The following is a 19,415-nucleotide window of genomic DNA, read 5'->3' as shown; positions in this document are numbered from 1 at the left end:
ATCCTTATAAATTGTAAAACATAAATCACAGATCAGAAATAAAAGTGCAAATCTCAGTAATGACAGATAAAGTAACATTCTCACTGAACCAACAGGTTTTCTCAGTGCAGACTGGCCCACACATCTTCATCACATGCTGTATTTGGGCTATTATGTGTACCCTGGACCGCAACCAGATTGTGAACTATTATTGGTCTCATGCTGTTATTTATAGCTGAGTTTGATTCCCAACACCCACTATGCCCAATGATGCTCCATTGTTGTTTGGAGCTTGCACCGATATTCCATGAAATGCAAATTCTCTCAGAAATTCCAACTTGGTGTATGTGATGGCCAGCAATATTTTAATAAATTGAGTGCCTGACCACAAGCATGAATGAAATTGAAACTGATGTCCTCGTTTATTATTTACTTAATTACACGGTCCCAGAAACTTGGCATTTGCATCAAGATACTTATCTCATTGCATTTCATCTCACAATTACATTCAAATCAGTGCTCAGAAACAGCTGTTTTCATAGTTTTTTTAGTTGGGTATGTTGCTGATGTTCCTTGCATCTCTCCTTGTCTACCCTAATAGCCTGCCTCCTGTGAGACATGCTTCTTTCACATGTAATGCAATATACACCCGGATTTTGGAGAGCTTGATTATCCTCAATATTACAAAGAATACTTTTTACCTTAGTTGAAAGGAGAAAAATACACTGGATGCCATGTTTCCATAAGAATCTACCAATCATCCTGGATATTGGACAAGCATAAGGTAGATAAGAAATTTGTGGCTTCTCTCCCTCAGTCTCAGTCTCAGTCTCAGTCTCAGCTTCTTTGTCAAGTATTCTTTATTTTGATTACATTGTCCATTCAATTTGATGAGCTGAGTATCCAATCTATTAGAAAACTATTCATAGGTGTTGTAATTCTTTGGCAAGAGGCTCTTCTTGCCTGAAAGTGAGTTCTACTGACCAGAATCATTAGCACATTTTTTTTTTTAAATGACAGATGGAGATGGCTCAAGGTACGAACAGGCCCGGATCTAGGGGGTGGCAATTGAAAGGGGTGCCCAATTAATATTCTTGAGGAAACAAAACTTATTTCATGAAGTGCCTAGCATCCAGCACATGTTGGTCTAATAATTTGATTTTGAAACGCATCCCTGTTTATTATTGAACATTTTTGAACTCATTGTAAGTTGATTTCTGAACAAGTCATGAGTTGATTTTTGAATGAGTGCTTAGTGTACATGATGTCTCTGCCAGAAGAATCCCCATCATATTGAGAAATAAAAAACTTTCCCATAGACCAAAGGGAATGGGGCTATATGAGCTGAGCCAAATAAGCCTGAACGGATGGATGCCAATTGGTGTTCATTTATGTGATTGATTTGGTGTGTGAATTATAAGTATTGTTATAATTATTAGTGAAGTCCATAGAGTCAGACTATTGGATTAGAAATAAATCACTAATAGTAATAACAGGTAAGAAAGATCACATATTACCTTCTCAGTGTATCAAGAAAATGAAATTTTGACAGAAATTTTTTGCCAGGTTGTACAGTCCCCATTTAGCAGCCGCTTATGTTCTGTTCTCAGAATAACATGGAAAACACATTGTAGGAACATGTAATAATGTCTTACTGGGGAATAAATACGGGACAACTAAACTAGTGATTCTGATAAAGTTAGTGAAGTTAACCGGAGGGCAGGAAATTACAGAATTAATGAATTGTTGTTAGAATGAGTAAGGAGAAGGAACAGGGACATCACGCAAATTACATGGAAGAATATGACAATTCCAAATTTATATAAAAATTTTCTACTACTACTGTCTTCCGATCTCATGCTTGGGAAACTGGAGCATATGAATGAAATGTGAAACTATTTCCTAACATAGAACTTTTTGCTTGTAGTAGGTCTAATAGCCATTAGTACATTGTCAATTATATTCTGTCATGTTATTTATGTAAACAAGATAGATAAAAATGACCACATGTGCCAAAACAGTTGCACTTATTTGGTGCGTGTTACAGTTCTTGCCATATTAGGAAGGCCTGTTTTGTGTTATCTAGCACAGAGCAACGAAATAGATGTAATCAAATTGAGAAACCACACCAGTATTCAGTACCATTCATATCAACAGCTTCTTCAGTATTAGACAGCAACATTTTGATTTGTCATATAGCAAAACATTTGACAAACTTTAATAAGGGAATAGATTCTTTCGCACAAAGGAAAGCGCACTCTGTAAAGCTGTAGCAAGACTAGACAAAAAAAAAATGCTGGGATCTAAGGACTGAAGAAATGTATACTGTCTTTCTTGTCTCTTGTCTTTACTGGTTTTATGTTTCTTATATTTAACTTTATCACACAAAAGAGAAAGTTATTAACTAACAGGCACTAGAGAGTGCAAATTTTCTGGAGATGGGGTTAGGATGTCAACCTGGCCAACTGGGAGCAGGAGAGTCACTAAAGGACATTTTAGTTTTCACTGTCTTGAATATAGGTTTGATGGCTTCATTGCAAAATATAAACATTTGAACTCCACAGAGCGAAATACAGTGATGTGTGATAGAAAGATGTTGTGTGAAGAGGTGTGGCACTGCATTTTATCACACTTAAGACCAAATAACATGTCTTATATTTCTCAAACATATATGTTTTATATATCAAACTCTTCAGAAAGATGTGGGCTACATAATGAAAGCATTTTTGAAAAATCGATTATTTTAAAAATTTTTGATGCCCTGTCTCAGATGCCCGAGGGGGAGAGGGAGTCCACTATCAAGTTTTTGCCCTGGTTTGGAAACAGTAGATCCGGGGCTGGGTGCGGTGATAAGGGTCAGTGTCAGCAGATATTTTTCTGTAAACTCTAACCCAGGGATCCATCCTTTCTTCTCTAAACTAACATTTCAAGAAAAGACAGGTACTGTTTTTCAAGTACCATCTCAAATTTTTTTATTACAGTGGATTGAGCTTAATAGTTGCAGGAACTCTTGAAGCCATGTGGCCACACTACAAATGTGTCATCCATCTACCAAGTTACATAAGTTTTAACTTGGCAGATTCTAGTGCCTTTGCAGCAAAATGTTCCACATACTGGTTTACCACAACAGGTGATAACTACCCATCACCATGCCATCAGTATTTTTTACAATATTTTCCATCAAATAGGAAATAAGTAGATGTCAGAATGTTCCTACAAAGTTTTGCAAAGCAACTGTCAAACTTTTCTGTGAAATGTTCCAAGGCATCAGTAAGTGGAAATCTCATAAAGAGGGAGACCATGTTGAAGCTGACCATAATATTCATACTCTGGAGACAGTGCACAAAGACAGTGGAGTTGCAGATGTAGTGTTTTCACTACCCCATATACACTCCTGGAAACTGAAATAAGAACACCGTGAATTCATTGTCCCAGGAAGGGGAAACTTTATTGACACATTCCTGGGGTCAGATACATCACATGATCACACTGACAGAACCACAGGCACATAGACACAGGCAACAGAGCATGCATAATGTCGGCACTAGTACAGTGTATATCCACCTTTCGCAGCAATGCAGGCTGCTATTCTCCCATGGAGACGATCGTAGAGATGATGGATGTAGTCCTGTGGAACGGCTTGCCATGCCGTTTCCACCTGGCGCCTCAGTTGGACCAGCGTTCGTGCTGGACGTGCAGACCGCGTGAGATGACACTTCATCCAGTCCCAAACATGCTCAATGGGGGACAGATCCGGAGATCTTGCTGGCTAGGGTAGTTGACTTACACCATCTAGAGCACGTTGGGTGGCACAGGATACATGCGGACGTGCATTGTCCTGTTGAAACAGCAAATTCCCTTGCCGGTCTAGGAATGATAGAATGATGGGTTCGATGACGGTTTGGATGTACCGTGCATTATTCAGTGTCCCCTCGACAATCACCAGAGGTGTACGGCCAGTGTAGGAGATCGATCCCCACACCATGATGCCGGGTGTTGGCCCTGTGTGCCTCGGTCGTATGCAGTCCTGATTGTGGCGCTCACCTGCACGGCGCCAAACACACATACAACCATCATTGGCACCAAGGCAGAAGCGACTCTCATCGCTGAAGACGACACGTCTCCATTCGTCCCTCCATTCACGCCTGTCGCGACACCACTGGAGGCGGGTTGCACGATGTTGGGGCGTGAGCGGAAGATGGCCTAACGGTGTGCGGGACCGTAGCCCAGCTTCATGGAGACGGTTGCGAATGGTCCTCGCCGATACCCCAGGAGCAACAGTGTCCCTAATTTGCTGGGAAGTGGCAGTGCGGTCCCCTACGGCACTGCGTAGGATCCTACGGTCTTGACGTGCATCCATGCGTTGCTGCGGTCCGGTTCCAGGTCGACGGGCACGTGCACCTTCCGCCGACCACTGGCGACAACATCGATGTTCTGTGGAGACCTCACGCCCCACGTTTTGAGCAATTCGGCGGTACGTCCACCCGGCCTCCCGCATGCCCACTATACGCCCTCGCTCAAAGTCCGTCAACTGCACATACGGTTCACATCCATGCTGTCGCGGCATGCTACCAGTGTTAAAGACTGCGATGGAGCTCCGTATGCCACGGCAAACTGGCTGACACTGACGGCGGCGGTGCACAAATGCTGCGCAGCTAGCGCCATTCGACGGCCAACACCGCGGTTCCTGGTGTGTCCGCTGTGCCGTGCGTGTGATCATTGCTTGTACAGCCCTCTCGCAGTGTCCGGAGCAAGTATGGTGGGTCTGACACACCGGTGTCAATGTGTTCTTTTTTCCATTTCCAGGAGTGTATTTGTTGAGAATGCATTTCGGGCAGGCCCAATATTCATGGTGGCACTGCTGTTCATGTTTTAAGGCCCTTGATGATGTTTTGGAGCAAGTCTGACTTATTTGGAAGACTCATCACCTTCCTCTCACTTTATCCATATGACTGACATTTATCTGTCTGAATACAATGTCATTCAAAAGATTTAAAATCTTTTTATTCTAGTCCACAAAGGACCATAAATTGCTCTTATCAGCTGGCAGATCTACATGTACTTTTTCTCCCACCGACTTCTGCTCATCAGCTCTCAACCTCAGCGCCAGCACCTTAGTAAATGATTAACAGATTTTGTGGGAACCCTCCCTGACTGCTGCTGGCAGGAGAGAAAGAGACAGCTTGCAAGTGCAAAAGTCTTCAAGAAGAATAATATTATTACACCATTACAAAATTACACTGAGGCATTACAAAATAAAATAAAGACTGTGAAGAAAGAAAATGAAAGATTAATATAAGAAAAACTGTCTAGTGTGTCAGAATCAATGAAACAGCAGAAATTCATGTGTACTTATGAATGTTGAAAAGGGTAACACAGCTATGCAGCGCAACAATAAAGAATAGATATTAATCGGTGGTTCACTGTTAAAAAAATGTCATCGCAAAATCAATGTGCAACCTGAAATTAGAAGCAACAGCTCAGCACACATTTTAAAAAACAGAGAAACTGCAAAACAAGTTACTACAAGAGCTGATTCTGAGCTCAGTCATAAATACAAGGGAGTCTTCATACATGCTGGGACAAGTTAGGTAAAAATCAATAGTGAAACAGAAATTATTAATGAGACAAGAAGCAAGATCTGTTCTGGCAAGAAGTGTTTGTGTGGAACCTAGGCTCTTAATTAATGGTGTTACAAAAATTAGGTTGGTGGCTGATCAATATATTTGCAAGATAAACTATGCCATCTGAGAACTGTGTGATCAGCTCAAGACTACTGTTCCTATACCCAAACAAGTTTGTAACTGAAAACTGCCTTGACAGAATGGTGTGCATTTAAAGAGGCTGGGAGGGGTTGTGGGTTAGCAGAGATTGAGACCAGGATGATAATGGGAATGAAGTACATATTGCAAGGATAACTCCCATCTGTGTAATTCCAGAAAGCTGATGCTGGCTGGAAGGATCTAGATGGCACGGTTCGTAAAGCAGCCACTGAACTCGAGCGTGCTGAGTTTAACAGTGTGTTCCACCAGTGGGTGGTCAGTTCAGCTCTCAGGCACAGTTCAACTGTGGCAATTCATTCTGGTGGACAGCTGGTCAGTTATCGTGCCGACATAAATAACTGTGCAGCGATTGCAGCAGAGTTGCTGTATGACACAGGCAGCCCTGCCTCTGGCACAACAGGATAAGCTGGTGATAGAACTGAAGTAGGTTGTGCTGGATGAGTGAATCAGAGGTCTAGCAGCTGAGTTTTCCATGGGTTTTTGGAAAGGGAGTGCAATAGGTGTGGAGCAGGGTAGCAGAGTACCACTTTAGGATGGGTGGGAAAGACTGTGGGTGGGATGTCCCTTATTTCCAGGCATAATTATTGATAGTCGAAGCCTCAGTGAAGCCCACATCTTTCATGATGTCCTTCACCATTGGAAATTTCTTATACAGATTCCGCTACAGATCACACAGTAATATGGCCATTAGAAGGAAAAATACTTCAGACAGGAACAGGGGGGACGGAAGGAAGATTACAGTTTAACATTCTGCGACAATGAGGTTATTAGAGAAAGAACATGAGCTCAGATTATGGAAGAATGAGGAAGAAACTCAGCTGTGCCCTTTTCGAAGAAACTGACCCAGCATTTGTGCCTTAAGCAATTTAGAGAAATCGTGGAACACCTAAATCTGGATGGCTGGATGGGGACTGCAACCACTATCCTCCCAAAAGGGAGCCCAGTATGCTAATCCCTGTGCCACCTCACTCTGTTTATGACAGGAATAAGAGACCACTACAATCACATTAGAAGTCTCAATTTTTAAAGTAATAACTAGCAGAAAAGCAAGCCAACAATGTAAGAAAGTAGTTTTTACAGTGATCAGGAAGTCAAAGCATTTAGGCACTATCTAAAAGAGAAGACATGGGAGCAAAGATATAGTCCTGGGAGCATATCTGATAAATTTAATATTTTTCAAGGAAAACAATTTTTGAAAACATATAATATGAAAAATAAAATGAACCATGGACCTTGCCATTGGTGGGGAGGCTTGCGTGCCTCAGCGATACAGATAGCCGTACCGTAGGTGGAACAACAATGGAGGGGTATCTGTTGAGAGGCCAGACAAACGTGTGGTTCCTGAAGAGGGGCAGCAGCCTTTTCAGTAGTGGCAGGGGCAACAATCTGGATGACTGACTGATCTGGCCTTGTAACAATAATCAAAACGGCCTTGCTGTGCTGGTACTGTAAACGCCTGAAAGCAAGGGGAAACTACGGCCATAATTTTTCCCGAGGGCATGCAGCTTTACTGTATGATTAAATGATGATGGCGTCCTCTTGGGTAAAATATTCTGGAGGTAAAATAGTCCCCCATTCAGATCTCTGGGCGGGGACTACTCAAGAGGATGTCGTTATCAGGAGAAAGAAAACTAGCATTCTACGGATCGGAGCATGGAATGTCAGAGCCCTTAATCAGACAGGTAGGTTAGAAAATTTAAAAAGGGAAAGGGACAGGTTAAAGTTAGATATAGTGGGAATTAGTGAAGTTCGGTGGCAGGAGGAACAAGAATTTTGGTCAGGTGACTACAGTGTTATAAACACAAAATCAAATAGGGGTAATGCAGGAGTAGGTTTAATAATGAATAGCAAAATAGGAACGCGGGTAAGCTACTACAAACAGCATAGTGAATGCATTATTCTGGCCAAGATAGACACAAAGCCCACACCTACTACAGTAGTACAAGTTTATATGCCAACTAGCTCTGCAGATGACGAAGAAATTGAAGAAATGTATGATGAAATAAAAGAAATTATTCAGATAGTGAAGGGAGATGAAAATTTAATAGTCATGGGTGACTGGAATTCGGTAGTAGGAAAAGAGAGAGAAGGAAACGTAGTAGATGAATATGGACTGGGGCAAAGAAATGAAAGAGGAAGCCGCCTGGTAGAATTTTGCACAGAGCACAACTTAATCATAACTAACACTTGGTTCAAGAATCATGAATGAAGGTTGTATACATGGAAGAAGCTTGGAGATACAAAAAGGTATCAGATAGATTATATAATGGTAAGACAGAGATTTAGGAACCAGGTTTTAAATTGTAAGACATTTCCAGGGGCAGATGTGGACTCTGACCACAATCTATTGGTTATGACCTGTAGATTAAAACTGAAGAAACTGCAAAAAGGTGGGAATTTAAGGAGATGGGACATGGATAAACTAAAAGAACCAGAGGTTGTACAGAGTTTCAGGGAGAGCTTAAGGGAGAAATTGAAAGGAATGGGGGAAAGAAATACATTAGAAGAAGAATGGGTAGCTTTGAGGGATGAAGTAGTGAAGGCAGCAGAGGATCAAGTAGGTAAAAAGATGAGGGCTAGTAGAAATCCTTGGGTAACAGAAGAAATATTGAATTTAATTGATGAAAGGAGAAAATATAAATGAAGCAGGCAAAAAGGAATACAGACGTCTCAAAAATGAGATCGTCAGGAAGTGCAAAATGGCTAAGCAGGGATGGCTAGAGGACAAATGTAAGGATGAAGATGCTTATCTCACTAGGGATAAGATAGATACTGCCTACAGTAAAATTAAAGAGACCTTTGGAGATAAGAGAACAACTTGTATGAATATCAAGAGCTCAGATGCAAACCCAGTTCTAAGCAAAGAAGGGAAAGCAGGAAGGTGGAAGGAGTATATAGAAGGTTTATACAAGGGTGATGTACTTGAGGACAATATTATGGAAATGGAAGAGGATGTAGATGAAGACAAAATGGGAGATACGATACTGCGTGTAGTTTGACAGAGCGCTGAAAGACCTGAGTCGAAACAAGGCCCCCGGAGTAGACAACAGAACTACTGAACGCCTTGGGAGAGCCAGTCCTTACAAAACTCTACCATCTAGTGAGCAAGATGTATGAGACAGGCAAAATACCCTCAGACTTCAAGAAGAATATAATAATTCCAATCCCAAAGAAAGCAGGTGTTGACAGATGTGAAAATTACCGAACCATCAGTTTAATAAGTCACAGCAGCAAAATACTAACACGAATTCTTTATAGACGAATGGTAAAACTAGTAGAAGCTGACCTCGGGGAAGATCAGTTTGGATTCCGTAGAAATATTGGAACACGTGAGGCAACACTGACCCTACGACTTATCTTAGAAGCTAGATTAAGGAAGGGCAAACCTAGGTTTCTAGCATTTGTAGACTTAGAGAAAGCTTTTGACAATGTTGACTGGAATACTCTCTTTCAAATTCTGAAGGTGGCAGGGGTAAAATACAGGGAGCGAAAGGTTATTTACAGTTTTTACAGAAACCAGATGGCAGTTATAAGAGTCAAGGGACATGAAAGGGAAGCAGTGGTTGGGAAGGGAGTGAGACAGGGTTGTACTCTCTCCCCAATGTTATTCAATCTGTATATTGAGCAAGCAGTAAAGGAAACAAAAGGAAAATTTGGAGTAGGTATTAAAATCCATGGAGAAGAAATAAAAACTTTGAGGTTTGCCGATGACATATTAATTCTCTCAGAGACAGCAAAGGACTTGGAAGAGCAGTTGAACGGAATGGATAGTGTGTTGAAAGGAGGGTATAAGATGAACATCAACAAAAGCAAAATGAGGAATAATGGAATGTAGTCGAATTATGTCGGGTGATGCTGAGGGAATTAGATTAAGAAATGAGACACTTAAAGTAGTAAAGGAATTTTGCTATTTGGGGAGCAAAATAACTGATGATGGTCGAAGTAGAGATGATATAAAATGTAGACTGGCAATGGCAAGGAAAGAGTTTCTGAAGAAGAGAAATTTGTTACCATCAAGTATAGATGTAGGTGTCAGGAAGTCTTTCCTGAAAGTATTTGTATGGAGTGTAGCCATGTATGGAAGTGAAACATGGACGATAAATAGTTTGAACAAGAAGAGAATAGAAGCTTTCAAAATGTGGTGCTACAGAAGAATGCTGAAGATTAGATGGGTAGATCACATAACCAAAGAGGAAGTATTGAATGGGACTGGGGAGAAGAGAAGTTTGTGGCACAACTTGACCAGAGGAAGGGATCGGTTGGTAGGACATGTTCTGAGGCATCAAGGGATCACCAATTTAGTATTGGAGGGCAGTGTAGAGGGTAAAAATCATAGAGGGAGACCAAGAGATCACTACACTAAGCAGATTCAGAAGGATGTGGGTTGCAGTGGGTTCTGGGAGATGAAGAAGCTTGCACAGGATAGAGTAGCATGGAGAGCTGCATCAAACCAGTCTCAGAGCTGAAGACCACAACAACAATATGAAAAAGAGAGGCCCCAGTCTCTCCCTAACCCCCACCTGGTTGCCTCTCCCATCGTGCGCTGCTTTTCGTAGTCTGGCTTCAGCTGCGAGAGACTGTGGTCATATGTGTGTGTGTGTGTGTGTGTGTGTGTGTGTGTGTGTGTGTGTGTGTGTGTGTGTGTTGTCTATTTTTGACAAAGCTTATTTTGAGACAGTCTTTTTGTTGTGATTTTCCATTGTTGGATTTTGTCTGATGGCTTTTCTTCCATCATAACCAGTGCTGTTTTCCTTTGTTACTATTTTCTAATGAATCACTAAACTCAATATCTGTCCTTCTTCCTCTTCTTTCTTGTGTTTCTCTTGTCACCTTATGAATTACACTGCACACTGTATCAACCAACTTGGCTGTGCGCAACAGACGGCCACCAGACCAAGCTGATAGTTCATGCACCGTCTTATGTCCCATATTACTCCTGCTGATATCATTAATCCTATACCTTCAAATTGATCACTCTGCCTGCATCACTCTCCCATATTTTTGCATACCATTCCTGTGCCCCACAAACTTGTATCTCTTTCTACCAACCCCTCCCCATGCCACACTCCTTCTCCTCTCTATTCCAATTCACAACTAATAATTACCCCTAATCCACTGACATCTGTTGTACCCCTTCATCACACTTATCCACCCACAGACCTATAACCCACAGTAAGAAACTCTTGTATTTATAATATTTTTCCTTGATCTCTTTATACTTCACTGATTTCAGTTGGTTTTCACCTTTCACTATCAACATACTCTCTCAGATTTTGTCTTGTTTCCCCTTATTTCATCCATTTCATCCTTTTTTCAATTTTCCAGATGTAATTGTACATTATATACATAAAAAATTTCCTTTCACACCCCAGCCGCTTCCGTACCCCCATCTGGTTGTCAATCGCATCATGGGCTGCTGTTTGTAGCCTAGCTTATGCTTATGCTGTGTCTATTTTTGCCAAAGGTCTTTTGACCAAAAGCTTACTGTGTAAAAGTCTTTTTGATGTGCCTATGCTCAGACTATAGAAAGTGTTCAATTCTAGATATAGGACAGTTGTATAGAGGTCAACACACTAACCACAGATTTCCTTTGAATTATGCAGGTAAACATTACTTGTGTGAAAAATTAAATCAAATAATAAAAGAAAGGCTCGAACTGAAAAGGCTTAAATATAAAAACAGTTTATTCAGAAGTGAAAGTAGACCTACAGAAGCTTTTTTAAAGTAAAACAGCCTTCACCATGTATATGTGAAGATGAAGTACTTGACAACAACATCATAAATGACAGTAAACTCAAAATAATATCACAAAACGTCCAATATATTTTTAATTGTTAGTAGCCCACATATTTATCTTGTGAAAGAACTAGCATGCAAAACTGAAGAAATGTGTAGCATTAATTTAAGTAATTATAAAGCCAACAGTGTCTATTGTAGGAAATAACAAAAAGGTGGTTGGGTGTCGGTCAAAAACAATGTCCAGTGCAAAAAAATTGATTAGGTAGATAAACTTGCATGTGAGATGGTTTTTGAAATAGCTGTAACCAGAACAAAGCTTAGAAATAGAAGTTTAATAATAGCTAGCCTGTACAGATCCCCTAACAGTAACATGGAAGAATTTTTCTGCCATTTAGAGGAAATTATATACAAACTCTCACCTCATAAAAAACAGACTATAATGGTAGGGGATGTGAACATAGACTTCTTAACTAACAGTATAAATTATCTTAGATATATTGATATATTACAGCCCTATAATTACACCCTAGTGAATTCAATGCCAGCAAGAAATACATGTCACTCTCAGACTCGTATTTACCATGTTATTACAAACTTAAGAAAGGAAGACCTTGCAGTTAGAACTGTTGAGAACCAGATTTCAGAGCTTAGTGTATTAGTCCTCAAACTTCATACAGACAAAGAAATAGTATATGATGGGGACCTATTTGCCTACAAAAGAAAGCTTGACTATCGTGCATTAAAGGAAACCCTGACATACATAAATTGGCACCAGGTAAGCCTGTATAAAATAGAAGGTATTAATGAAAAGTGGGACAAATTTTATACAACATTAACACATTGTCTTAATCAAGTGTGCTCATTGGTCAAAATACTAAAGAAAACTGATGGTTCCAGGAGTCTTAAACTACCCCCTGCCATGATTAAATTAAAGGAAGATATTAGGAATCTATATATTCTTTTTAGACACCAAACTGCAGAACTTCCAATCTAAATACAAAGCCTGCATAAAAACCTACAGGGAAGCACTCAAGACATTAAAAGCACAGATGTATGCTGAACAGATGAGGCAATCTAATAATGTCACCAAAACAGTGTGGAGTATAATAAATAAGGAAAGAGAAGGGAGCATCAATGCAGTATGTGATAACATGATAATAAGTGACAATGGAAAATTGCTAAGTAACCCAAAGGAAATATGAGAGAGATTCATAGAGCAGTTCAGTAAGGTGAATAGGGAGAGTGTGATCAACCCACAACAGGTGCTAAATCCCAGTAATCTCAATTATTCAGTCTTCTTGAAGTGTGTTACAGAATTGGAAATCATGAAAACCATTTCTCAGTTAAAAGCAAATACACCCAGTGGCTGGGATGACACCTCAGCAAAATTTCTGAAAGAATGCAGTAATGAATTAATAAAGCCACTACAACATTTATTAAAAAGCTCTTTCTGTCAGGGGTCACTCCTGACTTGTTAAAAGTCACTGAAATAAGTTAATAACTACAGATATACAAAGTTATAGTCATATTTCATTGACATCAATACTTTATAAGCTGTTGGAAAGGCTACTTCTTGATCAACTTGAAACATTTTTCTGTAAGTACAATCTACTAAAAAAACTGTCAGCACGGTTTCAGGAAGAGCCAGTCTACAATAACAGCTGTAGCTACATTTTCGCAAGTGATATTGCATACACTTGATGACTGAAACAAAGTTTTTGGCACCATTTTAGACCTATTGAAGGCTTTTGAATCTATAAATCATTCTGTTCTTCTAAAGTTAGTTTGACTGTTCCACGCTATATGCATTCGCCTGGCCTCACTTGATTAAGCTTCATGGTTCAGTACCTCAAGTACCTGATTTAAGAAACTAGTTTAGCTTTAGATTATTTTTATATATACGATAGCACTATTCAAAATGACCTCTTTCGGTCATCAGATATTAAGGGCGATGAAGGCATTGTTGTACATCCTTTCACACAACTACAATAGGCCTGTCATACTAATTTGGCCCTTTTCTGGTCAACAGTACTTAGAATTTAATATAGTAACTTTACACGCTTATCCAAGCATAGTCATCACATACTATCGCTGACCCCAAGTAATTGAAAAATGGGTTATTCATCCCCCATATTTTTAGCCTGCTTCTAGCTGATGGTATTTTGTCTGTCCTTCATGCATGCGTTTTGACCACCTGTGGATTTTGCTATCCACATTCTATATTTCTATAAAATTGTCCTCAAGCTAGGACATTATACATACACACGCATTAACTTCCTGTGCCTTTCACCCAGTCATCAGATCATTTTCGTAACACATTTTATGCCAGTCACATGGAAGAAGACGATTTCTCAATTTGCGCACGCATGTTCTTTTCTGACACTCTCACAGCCTAGCTGCCAGTGCCACCTCAGTTTACCTGAGAGCCCATGGCCCACAGAAAGTTGGCTGGGATGAGGAAGCATACTTCTGACATTTGAACTAAGTTCACCTATTGACATGGTACACACATACCGTTTATTTTACATTTTATGCAAGTCTTTTGCCCTTTTGGGCATTCTGTGTTAATGTTGGACCATGCCTCTTTAGGCAGTTTGTAGTTTTAGTGTTTTCCGAAGAAGGCGTGGTTATCCATGCCGAAACCTAGGTCAACATCCAGTTTCTATTTGCAATCGAGGCAAATTCTTTATAATCATTATATTTCTTTAATGTTCTTGTGTTTGTACACAGATTATGTCCATGACTGTTAAGTTATTTTGGACAAATAAACCATTTATTTATCGGCAATTCAGCATTTCCGCTATATGGTGTGTAACAACTATCCTTTTCATAATATTGTTACATTCAATCCTGGATTTTCCATTGTCTGAAAAATAAAACGTTCTACTCACCAAGTGGCAGCAGGAGAAAACATGTATAAAGGTAAGAAAATGTGTGAGCTTTTGGAGCCAGGCTACTTCTTCTGGCAGAAGGGTTGAAAAGGAAGGAAGAGGGATGGAGGAAAAGGACTGTCAAGGTTGAGGAAATGGGGAGGGCTATGGAAAAGTTACCTAGAACCCTGGATCAGAGGAAACTTACCAGATGGGATGAGAAGAAAAGACTAATTCATTGGGACTGCACAGGATGAGAGGTGAAAACTTAAGAGCCTAAAGGTGGAAGATAGGGTAATAAGCAAGACATAGATTACTGGTAACAAAGCATTGTGTAAAAGTGAATAAGAGCAGAAAGCTAATTGATGATAAAGTTCTGGAGGGGTGGGGGGTGGGGGGCATTTGGGGAAAGACAGACAGGTCAGACTTATTTTGCATATGGCATTTAAGTACATTTCAGTATTGGATCAAGTTATTCTACAATTGGTAAAATTTGATATATTCACAGACAAACATCTAGTCCTTGTATATATTTGATGGATTTTTGGGATGCCACGAGGAATTCTTCAGTCCCCACTGAATGCTCTAGAACTGCATTCTTCTGTGATGTGTTGGATGGTCTGCTTAGGCATGCTGCAGTCACATGCTGGCGAAAACAGCAGTCCCCATTTGAAGAGTGAATCAGAAAATCTTCCACGTCCAGTTCTTAATCAGTTCAGAGCTGAGCAGATCTTGCAGGGCTGATCAAACCCAGGTACTGCCTAGATAATACAAGGCATTAGGTGGCAAGTTGTTGGGGCATTCTGGAGCCATTCTCTTTTCCAAGAGTTGATGTCAGACCCAGTGACGCTGTCAAGTGCAAGAGGAGGATGTCTTGAACGAAGCCTCTTGGTACTCAGATCAGGGATATTGATGTGTACCGGTAGTTCAGGGTTTGCTTTGATCTTGTTGTATTCCCTGACCAAGGCTGCTTCTCGTCATATGTTTGGGGGTAGTATATGACTCAGGAAAGGTAGCCATATGTTAGGGGTAGACCTAACGGTTCCTGAAATAATGTGCATGGTGTTGTTAAGTTCAACATCGATTTTGTTCACATGACTGCTGTTTAGCCATACTGGTTCACAGAACTCCATCACAGAGTATATCAGTCTCAGTGCAGTCAACCTCACAGTTGTTGCTGTTGATCCCTAGATGGTTCCGCAGATTTTATGGATGAGGTTGTTTCTTGTTCTCACCTTGGCCGCTGCTTTTGTAAGGTGTGATTTAAATGACAAGGTTCTGTCTAACATTACCCCTAGGTACCTTGGCTCCTTGTTGTGGTTGAGGCACGTGTTGTCAAGGTATACTTCCAGAGCTCTGTCGGCTTCTCTGTTATTGAGGTGGAAGCAAGTTACTTCTGTCTTTGTGGCATTAGGCCTAAGCCTCCATTTATGGAAGTATGCTGCCAGGGCAGACAGATCAGATGACATTTTATCCAAACTGGTGTGCCTTGTTGCAATAGCTCTGTCATCAGCATAGTCAAAATTTCATACAAGTTGTTTCTGGAATGTCAGGCTGAAAAGCAGGGGGGCTAATACTGAGCCGCGAGGTAAGCCATTTTTAAAAAATTTCTCGTTACTGACTTTGTTTCCCATGATGACCTGGAATCCTCAGCTACCAATCATGTTACCAATAAGCTTTGTCACTTTTTGACAGGGAATTATTTTCATCAGTTTACAGAGTAGGCATTGTACCAAGACAGCATCATAAGCTTCTGACAAGTCAATGAAGGCCACAGGTGTTTTTAATTTCTTTTGGAATCCAGCTTCAATATGTGTTGTAAGGGCCAGGACTTGGTCTGCACAGCTTCGGTTGGGATGAAAGCCAGCTTGTTCTACTGGGATGGTCATGAGTATTGTCTGGCAGATCCTGTTAAGTAGCACTCATTCCAGAAGTTTGTACACCATGCTAAATAGTGGTATGGTCCGGTAGTTTTGTGGAATATTTCCTGGTTTACCTGGCTTTAGGAGGGCAATATCTTGGCATGTTTAAGTTCTTGGGGTATGTTTCTTGTCTGCAGTAGTGATATGAAGTACTCTGCTAACCATATTTTGGTACATTTGCCACACTTAATAAGAAACTCCGAGAGGATGTCATCTGAGCCAGGGGCTTTACCTGGTTTTATGTCCTATAATGCTGCCGAGATCTCTTCGGGGGTGATGTTGCATGAATATTTAGTTTCAACACTGGCTGTTGCTTTTAGCTTTGTAAGTTCACGCATAATGCTTATTGTTGTATTTTGGTGGTTTATCCCTTTAGATGTTTTAACAATGTGGAAAGCAATTTTTTTAGGTGTTGTGGGGTTTTCTTCTCGGGTGATATGGCTGGCTCCTCCTAGTTTTTGAAGCAGGGACCATGCTTTTCTGTTGGATACTTTAAAATCCATAGCCTGAGTAGTTTCCATCCATTTCTGTCGTTGTTCAGTATCAAGAATGTGTACGAGTTCATCTGCTATTTCTCAGTCACCGATGCTTTGGTAGTCATTATGCAATTCCTCACATTTCTCATCCCAGCCTGGAATGTATTCTTTGCAGTATTCTCTAGGTATGCGCTTTTTTGCTGTACTGATGACTGCTCCCACAAATCTTTTATAGCTATCAGCAGATGAACGGATCCATCCCAGGCATTTAGCAAGGTCTTCAGAGTAAGGTTTCCAATCCGCTTTTTGTATCTTTCATCTGGGTCAAGGAGTTGACGTTATCAATGGAATACTTGTGTTGATTTCTACTAGGACTGAATGGTGTTGACTGTGAGGGAAATCTGGCAGAACATTTCGGCTTGTGTTGACCAGCTGGTGATTTTCATCAACTGTGACAAAGCATAGGTCTGGGTCATACTCTTGTTTCCAAGCTGCTGATCTGAAGGAACCATGATCTTTACCATCAAAAATGAGGTGGATGTTCGTTTTCTTCTGCCCAGGTTGGTAAGGCTTCACCATTTGTATCGCCATTGTGTGTGGTGGCTGTTAAAGTCCGCTACAAAGACCGCGGGATGGTGGTGTGATTGGAGAACATCTACTCGTCATGTGGATCCTGGTGGTTTGTAAACATTACTCATGACAAGTTCACCTATTTTGATTATCACCGAGTGGATATTGTCATTTGTGGATGTGGATAACACATGAACATTCTCCGTTTTATTTTTGATGTTTGTGGCCACTACATAGGCATGATGGAATGTTGCACCAATGATATCATATTTTCCTCTGGAGTGCAGCTCATCTTTGCTATGTGTGTGTGTTTCCTATAGGGCAACCACATCAATGTTGTGCTCAGCCAATAACTTTTGAAGAATTTGGCATTTGGTTTTACTAATGCCCTCAATGTTCAATTGGCATATTTTAATACTTGTTCCAAGTTTCCTATATGCTTGGCCCTGAGAAGGACTTTTGATGTGTTTACCAGTCATTTCCTCTCAGTTATATACTTCTCGTATAGCCAGGAGATCTAGAAAGATTGTCTGGCTGCCAGTTTTGTTGCCTTCTTAGCACCACCCAGGGCTCACATGTGGGGCAAATTTCAGGTTTACACCCACAGACGTGAAGCAACATCGACCCCTGACAGATCAGAAAACCAAGGATATAGAAAACTAAAAGGGCATGAAGAAAGGAATAGGTACTGGGAAGAAATACTGAGGCCAAAGAAATTAATGTAATGAAGGCCAGGTGGTACACAGGACCAAGAGCATGTTGTAATGCCAGTTCCCACCTGCAGAATTCTAAGAAACTGGTGTCAGGGGTCGTGTTGTAGAGAATGTTATGCAACAGAATCTTGGGTGTTGGCCGCATACACCCTCTGTCTATACCCATTCATCCAAAGTGATAAATTGGTGGTAGTCAAACTAATGTAAAACACAAGAGAGTGTTTACACAACAGCTGGTACATGACATGTCATTTCACAGGTGATTGTCCCCTGACAGTGTAAGCTTTGCCAGTTACAGGGCTGGTATAGGTAGTGGTAGGAGGGCGCACAGGTCTTAAAGTGGGAATGGTCACAGGAGTAGGAGCCATATGGTACCATAGGATGGGAAATGGGTATAGAGGAAGCATAAGCATATTGTTGAGATTGGGGGGGAGGGGGGGAGCAAAAAGAATGGATCTCATTTCAGAGCAAGATTTTAGGACATCATAGTCTTGTTGGTTGGTTGTGGGAAGATACCAAACAGCGAGGTCATCGGTGTCATCGGATTAGGGAAGGATGGGGAAGGAAGTCTGTCATGCCCTTTCAAAGGAACCATCCCAGCATTTGCCTGGAGCAATTTAGGGAAATCACAGAAAACCTAAATCAGGATGGCCGGACGCGGGATTGAACCGTCGTCCTCCCGAATGAGAGTCTGCGCCACCTTACTCGGTCAAAGTCTTGTCAAAGTTGCTGATTAATACATTCAAGACCAGTATAGTACCAAATCACAAAAGGTGTTTTCGTAAATTGGTTTTGGAGGGATCAGCGGTATTGGGATTGGATATGATGGCTCGGGACATGTGCTGTTGAAGTAGGCCGGTGATGTAATTATCTACAGTCGAGGCTCAGGTGAGAATACTGTTGTATTCCTGTAAACAGTCTGCATTTGAACAAAAGCATTTGCCTCAGATGCCAAGGCTGTATGGGAGGGAATGCCAAGGCTGTGCAGGAGGGAACGTTTGACATGGAAAATACGGCAATTGTCAAAATTTAAGTACTCGTTTTTGTTAGTTGTTTTAATGTGAACAGAAGTGTGTAACAGACACTTTGATAATAAGGTCAACATCAAAGTAAGTGGCATAGGATTCTGAACAGGACCATGTGAAATTTAATTGGGAGAATGTATTTGGAGATTCCAGGAATTTTAGCAGATCAGCCTCACCATGAGTCCATATGCCATCAATGTATCTAAACTAAATTGGGGGCTGAAGGTTAATGGATCCCAAAAAAGCCTGCTCCAAGTGACCCAGTGAAAAGGTTGATGTTGGGAATAGCCATCCTGGTTGTCACGACTGTCCCACTAATCTGTTTGTATGTCTGTCCC

The 19,415-nt window shown here is 40.9% G+C and overlaps 1 protein-coding gene across 7 annotated transcripts in view; it reads left to right on the top strand.

The window, feature by feature from the left end:
* Nucleotides 1-19,415, top strand: part of LOC126267963 (neurexin-1a) — a 1,982,806-nt gene that overhangs the window by 1,876,357 nt on the left and 87,034 nt on the right. The gene's annotated exons all lie outside the window — the stretch shown is intronic.

The sequence above is a fragment of the Schistocerca gregaria genome, chromosome 4, assembly GCF_023897955.1.
Source record: "Schistocerca gregaria isolate iqSchGreg1 chromosome 4, iqSchGreg1.2, whole genome shotgun sequence".
In the NCBI taxonomy this organism is placed as follows: domain Eukaryota; kingdom Metazoa; phylum Arthropoda; class Insecta; order Orthoptera; family Acrididae; genus Schistocerca; species Schistocerca gregaria.
This window is presented reverse-complemented; position numbering and strand designations above follow the sequence as displayed.